Source organism: Heptranchias perlo, unplaced genomic scaffold (genome assembly GCF_035084215.1).
Source record: "Heptranchias perlo isolate sHepPer1 unplaced genomic scaffold, sHepPer1.hap1 HAP1_SCAFFOLD_50, whole genome shotgun sequence".
Lineage (NCBI taxonomy): Eukaryota > Metazoa > Chordata > Chondrichthyes > Hexanchiformes > Hexanchidae > Heptranchias > Heptranchias perlo.
The window spans coordinates 293,050-308,096 of NW_027139516.1; the positions used below are offsets into that span (position 1 = coordinate 293,050).

The 15,047-nt window shown below is 46.5% G+C and overlaps 2 non-coding genes across 2 annotated transcripts; both read right to left on the minus strand.

Moving 5' to 3' along the window:
• Positions 1 to 4,019: 4,019 nt before the first annotated feature.
• trnal-cag (transfer RNA leucine (anticodon CAG)) lies at positions 4,020 to 4,102 on the minus strand. The gene has a single exon. It is a non-coding gene; the product is annotated as a tRNA-Leu (tRNA).
• Positions 4,103 to 4,180: 78 nt separating this feature from the next.
• On the minus strand, positions 4,181 to 4,253 carry trnak-cuu (transfer RNA lysine (anticodon CUU)). Its single transcript has one exon. It is a non-coding gene; the product is annotated as a tRNA-Lys (tRNA).
• Positions 4,254 to 15,047: the final 10,794 nt, after the last annotated feature.

Below are 15,047 nucleotides of genomic sequence, written 5' to 3' on the forward strand. Positions count from 1 at the left end.
CAGCAACCTAAGCTCTGGAAATGCCTCCTTAAACCTCTCCGCCTCTCTCTCCTTTAACACATACCTTAAAACCTACCTCTTCGACTAAGCTTTTGGTCACCTGTCCCAATATCTCCTTATGTGGCTTAGTGTCAAATTTTGTTCAATAACGCTCCCGTGAAGCACCTTGTGACGTTTTACTATGTTAAAGGCGCTCGACAAATGCAGGTTGCATCCTCTGGTTATGGACCCTCCTGCCAATGGAAACAGCTTCTCCCCATCCATTCTATCAAAATCCCCTCATAATTTTGAATACCTCTATTAAATCTCCCCTTAACCTTATTTTGCTCGAAGGAGAACAATCCCAGATTGTCCACTCTCTCCACATAACCCATCCCTGGACACGATGCAAGGCGGAGGTTTGCAACCAGGTTTGCAAATTATTGTCAGTCGGGAGCTGGACAAATCGAAAGGAACCGAAATGACAAAGAGCTTTGTGAATCTATAGATACGCTTTGGGAAACGGAATTGGAGGCGAATAAAAGACTGACCAGACAGGCGGCCAAGACGCAGCTGAGTCGGCATGTCCCCCTGGAACAGTTACTCTGATGTTGTGGGTGAAATTAAGAGTTCGGAGCCATTTAAAGCGCTCCCAGTTACTGCAGATCAGGGATCAAAACCTGACATCAGCGTCAGGACGCTTAGAATACTTTTTCTTTATTTGTTCATGGGATGTGGGCGTCGCTGGCGAGGCCGGCATTTATTGCCCATCCCGAATTGCCCTTGAGAAGGTGGTGGTGAGCCGCCTTCTTGAACCGCTGCAGTCCGTGTGGTGAAGGTTCTCCCACAGTGCGACTGAGGAACAGACAAAACACCGGTGGGCGCGTCGGTTGCAGGAGAGCTGGTTGTCGGTGATATCGATGCTGTGAGCGAGACCAGACCGTTTCCATGTTTCCAAAAACAATGTCCCATCCTTTGTTTCTGGAAAAGTAACACTGATAGTTGTCAATTGCATTTCTGTGGCTGCAACTTGTAACTTTGGCTAGGTGACACGCTGCTTTAGTGTATCTTGCAAACACATGCATTGGGTGGTCTCTGTGGCGCAATCGGTTAGCGTGTTCGGATGTTAACCAAAAGCTTTGGTGGTTTGAGGCCACCCATGGACGAAAGTTGCACCTTTCTCTTCCCACTTTCGGATTCATTGCCTCATTCTGATAGCCCTGAAGCCGATGCCAGGTTTTAATTCCTGATCTGCAGTAACTGGGAGCACTTTAAATGGCTCCGATCTCGTAATCTCATTTCAAGTTTTCGAATGTGTGATTTGGCTGCAAGAAAACACTCTGTGAACAATGTCATCTGAGCTTGCCTGATTCGCTACAGTTCAAACTGCGGTCGGATATCAGGCACATGAAAAACAGTGAAATGTTTGTGTGGGCGCGATGCTCTGGGATTCCCTGCCTGATCATCGCCACCGATCCTTCTCTGCAGCCTTCCGATATACAGCGCAGTAAATGTATCCCTGTGAAATCAGCTTGGCTGAGGCGTTATGTCCCAAACACGGGACTGCAAGCTTCAGGTTTCCGTCGTGTCGTGGTTATCACGTTCGCATAACACGCGAAAGGTCCCCAGTTCGAAACCGGGCGTAAACCTTGTTCCCATTAAAAATGAGTAAATATTTAACGATTCACACTGCTGATTAAATGTGAACAAAGTCCATAACTTGCAGCCCGCTGAGAGCAGGCGATGAAAGACCCGTGATATTGGGGGTGAAGGCTGCTTCCAATACTGTCCCACACCCGGTGGGACCTGGTGGAAATTTGGTAAGTCCTGTCCATTCAACCAAGGTGGGATAAATGAAACGGTGTTTGAGAAACATTCATATATATATATAATAACATCCAGGATCCTGTATTCAGAGTGGATGGCGCAAAGGTCTGACTCCAGATCAAAAGGCTGCGTGTTCACATCACATCGGGGTCACTGTTTCTTTCACCGCTCACATGAGACTGGATAATTCCCGAATGAAGGTTTTAATTGCTTTTTCACAGAAAAGAAACAGGTGTTTCGCCTAAACCCTGACTCAGCACCGACCCAGTGGCAGGGAGGGGAGCGCCTGATACCCTCATTTATTTCATGCAACAAACTGACACGAATACTGGTATTGATTCAAAATCGACTTGCAGATGGACACACACAGAAAAAAGAGAACCACAGAAACAGGCAGCAACGACTTGCATATATATCTGTATACATTGCCTTTAACGTGGTCAGACGATTTAAGCTCGGTGAACTTGCTTCAGCTTTCTGAAATGTACTTGTCCATCCTTCAGAGGCCAGGGGAAATATATTTTTTGCCTTTCGAAAAAAGACGCGAAAAGCAGAGACATGTTTTGTTTTCAACACGGCTGGTGAAATGGCCGGACTATCATAAATTAGGAGTCGCCTTTGAAACATTTAAAGGCGACTATCTAAAAATCACTTAGTGCAAATTTAAAATCACGGTCACTATTCATTTTGGTCTGAAAGAAATAACAATAAACATGTCAGTCAATGCCCGCGGTGAGACGGTGTCGAACTTGTTTGTTGTGAAGTTCACCGCTGGGCTAAAGCTGACGCCGTTTAAAAAACGCGAACCCACTCAATGTGAAGGATGAGCTCATAAGCAACAGGTCCCGTCATCGTCAAACATCTCCTTTCTTGTTCAATGGAGGGAGCAGAGGCGTGTACATCATCAGACGCCAGCAACTTTTACAAATGGAACAGGTGAAGGCACAGATGCAAGTTCCAAATATTTTCAATGCAAAGTTATTGCACTTTATTTGAAGTGCCGTGAAGCTGAAAACGGGTCCCAGATGATTTGCGTTCACTCGTGACTTGTTTTCCAGTGTTTGTCCTTCAGGTTTGCAATTCAATTTGTATTGGATATTGAAGATATTTCAGGATGATTGCACAACATACCATGTGTAAAGCAACCATCTTGATAACTTCAATTATCACACACTCTACATCGACGGTGCAGAGACCCCATCACCCCTTTCAATATTGTTTTTCTTAACTCACAGTTTTCAAAAGGGAATTGGATAAACGCTTGGATGGAAACATTTTCAGGGCAATGGAGAAACAGCAGGCGAGTGGTACTAACTGGACAGCTCGTTCAGAGAGCAGGCACAGGCACGATGGGCCGAATGGTATCCGAATAGCGCTGTCTTATTCTATGATTCGATTAATAGATCAATTTCCGCCTTTCACTGAGCCTCCCTAAATGGAGCGCAGTAATCGTGTCCCTGTGAAATGAGCTCCTGAACAGTAATACGGAAATTAGCGTGGCTGAGCGGTTTGAAACTCTGGTTAGCCTCCGAACAGGAAATTTCCTCTCTGAGTTTGATTAGTTTATCAATTATCTCCCCGCTTTCCATCTTAAATGTCTTTACATATTTTTTGATCTCTTCTTCTACTGCCATGCCCACAATACCAGTCTCCCTGGTAAATACTGAAGCAAAGTGATTATTTAATATTTCTGCCATTTCGCTGTCATTGCCTGTGAGTTTGTCGTGTGTATCGCTAAGTGACCCTATTCCTATCCTAAATTTTCTTTGGCTGTTGTTGTGTCTCGAATACTTAGCTTTTTTTTATATTCCTTTTTGCCTTTCTAATATTTCTTTAGACTTCTTTCCCAGTCTTTTCACATTCCCCTCTCTCTTTTATTGTCCAGTGTGTGCCTTTTTCTTCAGTTTCAATTTTACCCTTATTTCTTTATTCATCCCTGGTGTGTCATTTCTTGCTCGTTTGTTCTTGCTTTTCAGTGGGATATATTTCTCCTGGACTCTATTGATCACCGTTTTAAATGTTTCCCACTGCTGTTCTATTTCTTTGTCCAGGTCATTAATATGTCAAACATTTCACCGTTTGAAACTTCTCAAGTCACATTTCCATCACAAAGCCAGTTGCTTTTGTGGGAGGAGCAACTCAACTTGGTCGAAAAATCAGCTGCAGCCCAATCCACCAATAAAATATTTTCACGTCTTAGTAAAAGTAAGGAATGTCAGAAGTGGGATTCGAACCCACGCCTCCAGAAGAGACTGCGACCTGAACGCAGCGCCTTAGACCGCTCGGCCATCCTGACTACCGAATGCATATTCCATTCTGCATTATTTCTGCACTGTTGGTCAGTGAATTGAGCATAAAAGTTGAAAATCGCACTCGCCCAAAGTGGGGCTCGAACCCACGACCCTGAGATTAAGAATCTCATGCTCGACCGACTGAGCTCGCCGGGCATGGTTACTTTAATCGCCTTGTCTGTTATTGCAGCAACCAGGAGAAAGACTCCATTTCAAATTATTGGAATAATTTCTGGGGGCTCGGATAAACTGTCACTTCGAAAGGCACGGACTCATCAAGGACAGTCAGCATGGATTTGTTCAGGGGAGGTCGTGTCTGACTAACCTGATTGAATTTTTCGAGGAGGTGACAAGGAGGATCGATGAGGGTAGCGCAATTGATGTAGTCGACATGGATTTTAGCAAGGCTTTTGAAAAATTCCCAAATGGCAGATTGATCGAAAAATTAAAGGCCCATGGGATCCAAGGGAATGTGGCTTGTTGGATCCAAAATTAGCTCAGTGGCAGGAAGCAAAGGGTAATGGTCGATGGGTGTTTTTGCGGCTGGAAGGCTGTTTCCAGTGGGGTGCCGGAAGGCTCGGTACTTGGTCCTTTGCTTTTTGTGGTATGCATTAACGATTTGGACTTAAACGTAGGGGGCATGATGAAGAAATTTTCGGGTGACACAAAAATAGGCCGTGTGGTTGATATTGAGGTGGAAAGCTGTAGACTGTCGGGGTTCAGGCAATTTTCTGATAACAAAGCACTCAATCTATTCCTGAACGAATTTTGGACGAAAATGTGCGTTTGACCCGGCACAGGCACGACGGGCCGAATGATCTCCTCTTGTGGACTAACATAATACGATGATACGAAGTGTTGTCAGACGGAAAAGCAACACATTCCAAATAAGAGCAGAGAGAGGAAACTCGTCTAACAGCATAACAGCACGGTGAGATATTGTATTTGAGAAGGATGAGGAGTGATAGTTTATCATGGTGGTAGTCACATAGGGCATCATTTGTGACTTTGATAAGGGCCATTTCATGCTGCGACAGGGGCGGAAACCGAATTGGAGAGATTCAGCCCGGGCGCGGCCCCATCGTGAGCGGTGAGACGGAGGGGGGGGTGGGGGAAGTGTCAGAGCTGGGGCTCACCGGTGGAAGCAGCATAAAAGTTTAAAACGGTACTCGCCCGACGTGGGCTCAAACCCACCACCCTGAGAGTTTTTAAAGCAAAGGGGGAACAGCCACTGTCTGTATCTCTTGCTGCACTTGAAACAATACATTCCAACTGCGAGCAGAGAGAGAACACCATTCAGTTGCCCATTGTTTAGTGAAATATTATCCATTTCCGTAGTGTAGCGGTTATCACGTCTGCTTTGTACGCAAAAAGTCCCCAGTTCGATTCCGGGCAGGAACATTATGTTGGAACTTGGTCTCCAGCAACATCCACATCGAATTTCTTCTCCTGCCAAAAAGGGAGACAGTGGCTGTTCCCTGATTCTTTGGAAGGTGCATCTTTTACTTCATTAAACAGTTTACTTTGAGTGAGAGAAAACTGATCCACAGTGACGCTCTTTTCAAGTTTTATTCCCTTTTAATCTGGAAGGATACATTTGCTTTGGACAGAGTGGCTTTTGAAACGAGTTGTCGGGTGGGATCGACAAGCCTTTTCCGCTGGTGGGTTCAAGGGAACCAAACCAAACATCCACCAAGTTCTCCCGAATTATCCGGTTCAATGGGAAACCGACCAACAAAAGCCCTTTCATTGACCGCGGAGGTTCAGACATTTTTCTGATAACAAAGCGCTCAATCTATTTCTCTTGTCGACTTCCCGATGTTTCCGGATACTGTCTGCATCTCTGCCCTGTGTTTATCTCACTATGTGTCCACCTGCAGGGTGGTTTTTGAACGAAGACGTGTGTTTGTCTTCTGTTCGTAACAAAGTCAGTGCGGTTTGACGTGTTGTGACTCAAAGGTGCACTTGCCCTGCTCGAGCAAAACAGAGGTTTTCGGGCAGAAGCACAAAGCTTTCAGGTTGAAGAAAGGAACGGAGGTCTCCTGCCTCAGCGCCAACATGTTAAGCTGTCGGCTGTCTGTAAAGTAAAGAAAACGGCTTTGAGCTAATTTCTGCTTACTCCAAAAGCACGTTCGCTCGTTCCAACCAGAATCCTAAGGATGACTTTTATCTGTTAATTGTATTACAGTCCTCCGCTGTACCAGCTGAACGATCGAAGGGAAGCAGCAAAGATTGCTCTCTTTGGTAAATGTTCATTGTGCGCCTTTTGACACTCCCGGACTCGTGGAGTCACGTGTGCATGACCGAGACTGACTCGGTTCCTGCTCATAGCGCATCGTTGTGGGAGTGTGAGCTGTTACTTTCTCTGCACACCCGAGAGGCGAATGCAGCAGTGGATACCGTGTCTTATGACAAATCAGAAGATTGTCTGGTCAACTCCAACCTGACTGGATTGTTTTTGCAAACTGTCCATTACTTTATGACTTTTAATAGCTTGCAAATTGCCCTAATTGGAAGTGCTGCCTGGAAGTCTCCACCGTTCGTGCACTCTTAACAGAGCAGGAAATGCATTAGTTTTATTCACTTTGTAAATCCTGAGTTCAATCCAAAGAAAAGATACCAGGACCCGTGAAGCTTTTTTCCATGTCTCACTTTATCTTTCCATCTTTGCAAAACACCAAAATCAAAAACTTTTGCTGACTGCAGCACACCAAAAGATTTACTGCCCCTTGACCTCGATTTATCGAAGCTCAGGATTCACGTGGGTTATGGATTTGCTGAAAACTGAAACCATTTTTGTTTCGGGACAATTCCCCAAGGTAAAAAAGTGAGTGGAAATTTCGGGCATCGATCCCGCTACTTCTCGCATGCTAAGCGAGCACTCTACCATTTGAGCTAATTCCCCTGCGTAACGGGCCCAATTGCCCTTCACAATAATCGATTAACACTCGTCTCTAGGCAGTGCCACGAATTGCCCCCTCCCTGAATGCATTCAATGCTCCAATCCGCGGTCTGGAGTGTTCGCAATTGAGCAACAGCAGAACGGGAAGGCACAGGAATCGTGAATGATGCCGAGAAGAGCCCGAGCCTGCGGAACGCAGACGAGGTCATCGGACAAGAACAGCCGCCCGAGTTGGAGGAAACAGCGAGAGCTCTGTCTGTCTGTCTGTCTGACTGACTGATGGAAGGCTCATTTGCCTGAAAGTCAGTGCGGTTTGACGTGTTGTTACTCAAAGGTACGTCCTGCTGGTGAGCAGAGGCAAGTGCTGGAGCAAAACAGCCGTTTTCGGGCAGACACAAAAAGCTTTTGGTTTCAGAAAGGAAAGAAGGTCTCCTGTGCCTCAGCGCCAACATGTTAAGCTTTTGGCTGTCTGTAAAGTAAAGAAAACGGCCTTGAGCTAATTTCTGCTTACTCCAAAAGCACGTTCGCTAGTTCCAACCAGAAAACTAAGGATGACTTTTATGTATTAATTGTATCACAGTCCTCCGCTGTACTAGCTGAAGGATTGAAGGGAAGCAGCCAAGATTGCGCTCTTTGGACAATATTCACTGTGCGCCTTTTGACACTCCCGGACTCGTGGAGTCACGTGTGCATGACCGAGACTGACTCATTTCCTGCTCAGACCGCAGCGCTGTGGCAGTGTGAGCTGCGACTTTCTCTGTACACCCTGGACCAGTGCAACAGTGGATATCGTGTCCAATGAAAATCAGAAGATTGTCTGGACAACTCCTACCTGACTGGATTGTTTTTGCCAACTGTCCATTAGTTTATGACTTTAGTTAGCTTGCAAACTAACCTAATTGGCAGTGCTGCCTGGCAGTCTCCACCGTTCGTGCGCTTTTCACACAGCAGGGAGTGCATTAGTTTTATTAACTTTGTAAATCCTGAGTTCAATCCACAGAAAAGATACCAGGACCTGTGAAGCTTTTTTCCATGTCTCACTTCATCTTTCCATCTTTGCTAAATACCAGAATCAAAAACTTTTGCTTACTGCAGCACACCTAAAGATTTGCTGCTCATTGATCTCTCTTCATCGAAGCTGAGGATTGACGTGGGTTCTGGATTTGCTGAAAACTGACACCATTTTTATTTCTGGACAATTCCCCAAGGTAAAAAAGTGAGTGGAGAATGCGGGCATTGATCCTGCTACTTTTCGCTTGCTGAGCGAGCGCTCTACCATTTGAGCTGATTCCCCTGCGTAACGGGACCAATTGCCCTTCACAATAGTCGCTTCACACTCGCCTCCAAACAGCGCCAGGAATTGCCACCTCCCTGAATTTTCTCAATCCTTTGCTCCAATCCACGGTATCGAGTCGTCGCAAGTGAGCAACCGCAGAATGGAAAGGCACAGTAATCGTGAATGATGCCGAGAAGAGCCCGAGCCTGCGGAACGTAGACGAGGTCATCGGCCAAGAACAGCAGCCCGAGCTTGAGGAAACAGCGAGAGCTCTGTCTGTCGGTCTGACTGACTGATGGAAGGCTCATTTGCCTGAAAGTGAGTGCGGTTTGACGTGTTGTTACTCAAAGGTACGCCCTGCTGGAGAGCAGAGGCAAGTGCTCGAGCAAAACAGCCGTTTTCGGGCAGACTCCAAAAACTTTCAGGTTTAAGAAAGGAAAGGAGGTCTCCTGTGCCTCAGCGCCAACATGTTAAGCTTTTGGTTGTCTGTAAAGTAAAGAAAACGGCCATGAGCTAATTTCTGCTAACTCCAAAAGCACGTTCGCTAGTTCCAACCAGAAACCTAAGGATGACTTTTCTCTGTTAAATGTATTGCAGTCCTCCGCTGTACTAGCTGAACGATCGAAGGGTAGCAGCAAAGATTGCTCTCTTTGGTCAATATTCACTGTGCGCCTTTTGACACTCCCGGACTCGTGGAGTCACGTGTGCATGACCGAGACTGACTCATTTCCTGCTCAGACCGCAGCGCTGTGGCAGTGTGAGCTGCTACTTTCTCTGCACACACTCGGCCAGTGGAGCAGTGGATATCGTGTCTAATGACAAATCAGAAGATTGTCCGGACAACTCCTACCTGACTGGATTGTTTTTGCCAACTGTCCATTACTTTATGACTATTGATAGCTTGCAAACTTACCTTATTGATAATGCTGCCTGGCAGTCTCCACCGTTCATGCGCTTTTCAGACAGCAGCGAGTGCATTAGTTTTATTAACTTTGTAAATCCTGAGTTCAATCCATAGAAAAGATATCAGGACCTGTGAAGCTTTTTTCCATGTCTCACTTCATCTTTCCATCTTTGCTAAACACCAAAATCAAAAACTTTTGCTCGCTGCAGCACACCAAAAGATTTGCTGCTCCTTGACCTCTCTTTATCGAAGCTGAGGATTGACGTGGGTTCTGGATTTGCTGAGTACTGACACCATTTTCGTTTCGGGACAATTCCCCAAGGTAAAAAAGTGAGTGGAGAATGCGGGCATCGATCCCGCTATTTCTCGCATGCTGAACGAGCACTCTACCATTTGAGCTAATTCCCCAGTTGCAGCCGTGAATTTGCCCTTCACAATAATCGCTTAACATTCGTCTCCAGGCAGCGCCGCGAATTGCCCCCTCGCTGAATGCATTCAATGCTTTGCTCCAATCCGCGGTATCGAGTGTTCGCAATTGAGCAACAGCAGAACGGGAAGGCACAGTCATCGTGAATGATGCTGAGAAGAGCCCGAGCCTGCGGAAGGCATATGAGGTCATCGGAAAAGAACAGCCGCCCGAGTTTGAGGAAACAGTGAGAGCTCTGTCTGACTGACCAATGGAAGGCTTTTTTGCCTGAAAGTGAGCGCGGTTTGACGTGTTGTTACTCAAAGGCACTCCCTGCTGGTGAGCAGAAGCAAGTGCTCGAGCAAAACAGCCGTTTTCGGGGAGACACAAAATCTTTCAGGTTTCAGAAAGGAAAGGAGGTCTCCTGTGCCTCAGCGCCAACATGTTAAGCTTTTGGCTGTCTGTAAAGTAAAGAAAATGGCCTTGAGCTAATTTCTGCTTACTCCAAAAGCACGTTCGCTAGTTCCAACCAGAAACCTAAGGATGACTTTTCTCTGTTAATTGTATTGCAGTCCTCCGCTGTACCAGCTGAAGGATCGAAGGGAAGCAGCAAAGATTGCTCTCTTTGGTAAATATTCACTGTGCGCCTTTTGACACTCCCGGACTCGTGTAGTCACGTGTGCATGACCGAGACTGACTCATTTCCTGCTCATGCCGCAGCGCTGTGGCAGTGAGAGCTGCTACTTTCTCTGCACACCCTCGGCCAGTGGAGCAGTGGATATCGTGTCTAATGACAAATCAGAAGATTGTCTGGACAACTCCTACCGGACTGGATTGTTTTTGCCAACTGTCCATTACTTTATGACTTTAGATAGCTTGCAAACTAACCTAATTGGCAGTGCTGCCTGGCAGTCTCCACCGTTCGTGCGCTTTTCATACAGCAGGGAGTGCATTAGTTTTATTAACTTTGTAAATCCTGAGTTCAATCCATAGAAAAGATATCAGGACCTGTGAAGCTTTTTTCCATGTCTCACTTCATCTTTCCATCTTTGCTAAACACCAAAATCAAAAACTTTTGCTGACTGCAGCACACCAAAAGATTTGCTGCTCTTTGATCTCTATTTATCGAAGCTGAGGATTGACGTGGGTTCTGGATTTGCTGAAAACTGACACCATTTTTGTTTCGGGACAATTCCCGAAGGGAAAAAAGTGAGTGGAGAATGCGGGCATCGATCCCGCTACTTCTCGCATGCAAAGCGAGCGCTCTACCATTTGAGCTAATTCCCCTACTTAGCGAGTCCACTTGCCCTTCACAATAGTCGCTTAACACTCGCCTCCAAACAGCGCCACGAATTGCCACCTCCCTGAATTTTTTCAATACTTTGTTCCAATCCGCGGTGTCGAGTATTCGCAAGTGAGCAACCGCAGAACGGGAAGGCACAGTAATCGTGAATGATGCCGAGAAGAGCCCGAGACTGCGGAACGCAGACGAGGTCATCGGAAAAGAACAGCAGCCCGAGCTTGAGGAAACAGCGAGAGCTCTGTCCGTCTGTCGGTCTGACTGACTGATGGAAGGCTGATTTGCCTGAAAGTCAGTGCGGTTTGACGTGTTGTTGTTCAAAGGTACGCCCTGCTGGTGAGCAGAGGCAAGTGCTCGATCAAAACAGCCGTTTTCGGACAGACACAAAAAGCTTTCAGGTTTGAGAAAGGAAAGGAGGTCTCCTGTGCCTCAGCGCCAACATGTTAAGCTGTAGGCTGTCTGTAAAGTAAAGAAAACGGCCTTGAGCTAATTTCTGCTTGCTCCAAAAGCACGTTCGCTAATTCCAACCAGAAACCTAAGGATGACTTTTATCTGTTAATTGTATTGCAGTCCTCCGCTGTGCTAGCTGAACGATCGAAGGGAAGCAGCCAGGATTGCTCTCTTTGGTAAATATTCACTGTGCGCCTTTTGACACTCCCGGACTCGTGGAGTCACGTGTGCATGACCGAGACTGACTCATTTCCTGCTCAGACCGCAGCGCTGTGGCAGTATGAACTGCACACCGAGGAGCAGTGGATATAGTGTCTAATGACAAATCAGAAGATTGTCTGGACAACTCCTACCTGACTGGATTGTTTTTGCCAACTGTCCATTACTTTATGACTTTAGATAGCTTGAAAACTTACCAAATTGTTGGTGCTGCCTGGCAGTCTCCACCGTTCGTGTGCTTTTCATACAGCAGGGAGTGCATTTGTTTTATTAACTTTGTAAATCCTGAGTTCAATCCATCGAAAAGATATCAGGACCTGTGAAGCTTTTTTCCATGTCTCACTTCATCTTTCCATCTTTGCTAAACACCAAAATCAAAATCTTTTGCTGACTGCAGCACACAAAAGATTTGCTGCTCTTTGATCTCGATTTATGGAAGCTGAGGATTGACGTGGGTTCTGGATTTGCTGAAAACTGACACCATTTTTGTTTCGGGACAATTCCCCAAGGTAAAAAAGTGAGTGGAAAATGCGGGCATCGATCCCGCTACTTCTCGCATGCTAAGCGAGCGCTCTACCACTTGAGCTAATTCCCCTACTTAGCGAGTCCACTTGCCCTTCACAATAGTCGCTTTACACTCGCCTCCAAACAGCGCAACGAATTGCCACCTCCCTGAGTTTTTTCAATCCTTTTCTCCAATCCGCGGGATCGAGTATTCGCAAGTGAGCAATCGCAGAACAGGAAGGCACAGTAATCGTGAATGATGCCGAGAAGAGCCCGAGCCTGCGGAACGCAGACGAGGTCATTGTACAAGAACAGCAGCCCGAGCTTGAGGAAACAGCGAGAGCTCTGTCTGTCTGTCGGTCTGACTGACTGATGGAAGGCTTATTTGCCTGAAAGTGAGTCCGGCTTGATGTGTTGTTATTCAAAGGTACGCCCTGCTGGTGAGCAGAGGCAAGTGCTCGAGCAAAACAGCCGTTTTCAGGCAGACACAAAAAGCTTTTGGTTTCAGAAAGGAAAGGAGTCTCCTGTGCCTCAGCGGCAACATGTTAAGCTTTTGGCTGTCTGCAAAGTGAAGAAAACGGCCTTGAGCTAATTTCTGCTTACTCCAAAAGCACGTTCGCTAGTTCCAACCAGAAACCTAAGGATGACTTTTATCTGTTAATTGTATTGCAGTCCTCCGCTGTACCAGCTGAACGATCGAAGGGAAGCAGCCAAGATTGCTCTGTTTGGTGAATGTTCACTGTGCGCCCTTTGACACTCCCGGACTCGTGGAATCACGTGTGCATGACCGAGACTGACTCATTTCCTGCTCATAGCGCAGCGCTGTGGCAGTGTGAGCTGCTACTTTCTCTGCACAGCCTTGGCCAGTGGAGCAGGAGATACCTTGTCTCATGACAAGTCTGAAGATTGTCTGGTCGACTCCGACCTGACTGGATTGTTTTTGCCAACTGTCCATTACTTTATGACTTTAGATAGCTTGCAAACTAACCTAATTGGCAGTGCTGCCTGGCAGTCTCCACCGTTCGTGCGCTTTTCATACAGCAGGGAGTGCATTAGTTTTATTAACTTTGTAAATCCTGAGTTCAATCCATAGAAAAGATATCAGGACCTGTGAAGCTTTTTTCCATGTCTCACTTCATCTTTCCATCTTTGCTAAATGCCAGAGTCAAAAACTTTTGCTTACTGCAGCACACCAAAAGATTTGCTACTCTTTGATCTCTCTTTATCGAAGCTGAGGATTGACGTGGGTTCTGGATTTGCTGAAAACTGACACCATTTTTGTTTCGGGACAATTCCCCAAGGTAAAAAAGTGAGTGGAGAATGCGGGCATCGATACCGCTACTTCTCGCATGCTAAGCGAGCGCTCTACCATTTGAGCTAATTCCCCTGCTTAGCGAAATCAATTGTCCTTCACAATAGTCGCTTCACACTCGCCTCCAAACAGCGCCACGAATTGCCACCTCCCTGAATTTTCTCAATACTTTGCTCCAATCCGCGGCATCGAGTATTCGCAAGTGAGCAACCGCAGAATGGAAAGGCACAGTAATCGTGAATGATGCCGAGAAGAGCCCGAGCCTGCGGAACGCAGACGAGATCATCGGACAAGAACAGCAGCCCGAGCTTGAGGAAACAGAGATAGCTCTGTCTGTCGGTCTGACTGACTGATGGAAGGCTTATTTGCCTGAAAGTGAGTGCGGTTTGACGTGTTGTTATTCAAAGGTACGCCCTGCTGGTGAGCAGAAGCAAGTGCTCGAGCAAAACAGCCGTTTTCGGGCAGACACAAAAAACTTTCAGGTTGAAGAAAGGAAAGGAGGCCTCCTGTGCCTCAGCGCCAACATGTTAAGCATTTGGCTGTCTGTAAAATAAAGAAAACGGCCTTGAGCTAATTTCTGCTTACTCCAAAAGCACGTTCGCTCGTTCCAACCAGAAAGCTAAGGATGACTTTTATCTGTTAATGCTATTACAGTGCTACGCTGCACCAGCTGAACGATCGAAGGGAAGCAGCCAAGATTGCTCTCTTTGGTCAATATTCACTGTGCGCCTTTTGACACTCCCGGACTCGTGGAGTCACGTGTGCATGACCGAGATTGACTCATTCACTGCTCAGACCGCAGCGCTGTGGCAGTGTGAGCTGCTACTTTCTCTGCACACCGTGGAGCAGTGGATATCGTGTCGAATGACAAATCAGAAGATTGTCTGGACAACTCCGACCTGACTGGATTGTTTTTGCCAACTGTCCATTACTTTATGACTTTAGATAGCTTGCAAACTAACCTAATTAGCAGTGCTGCCTGGCAGTCTCCACCGTTCGTGCGCTTTTAAAAAAGCAGGAAATGCATAAGGTTTATTCACTTTGTAAATCCTGAGTTCTATCCACAAAAAAGAGACCAGGACCCATGAAGCTTTTTTCCATGTCTCACTTCATATTTCCATCTTTGCTAAACACCAAAATCAAAAACTTTTGCTTACTGCAGCACACCAAAAGATTTGTTGCTCCTTGATCTCTCTTTGTCGAAGCTGAGGATTGACGTGGGTTCTGGATTTGCTGAAAACTGACACCATTTTTGTTTCGGGACAATTCCCCAAGGTAAAAATTGGGTGGAGAATGCGGGCATCGATCCCGCTACTTCTCGCATGCTAAGCGAGCGCTCTACCATTTGAGCTAATTCCCCTGCTTAGCGAGACCAATTGCCCTTCACAATAGTCGCTTCACACTCGCCGCCAAACAGCGCCACGGATTGCCACCTCCCTGAATTTTTTCACGACTGTGCTCCAATCCGCGGTATCGAGTATTCGCAAGTGAGCAACCGCTGAACGGGAAGGCACAGTAATCGTGAATGATGTCGAGAAGAGCCCGAGCCTGCGGAACGCAGACGAGGTCATCTGAAAAGAACAGCCCCCCGAGCTCGAGGGAACAGCGAGAGCTCTGTCTGCCTGTCGGTCTGACTGACTGATGGAAGGCTTATTTGCCTGAAAGTGAGTGCGGTTT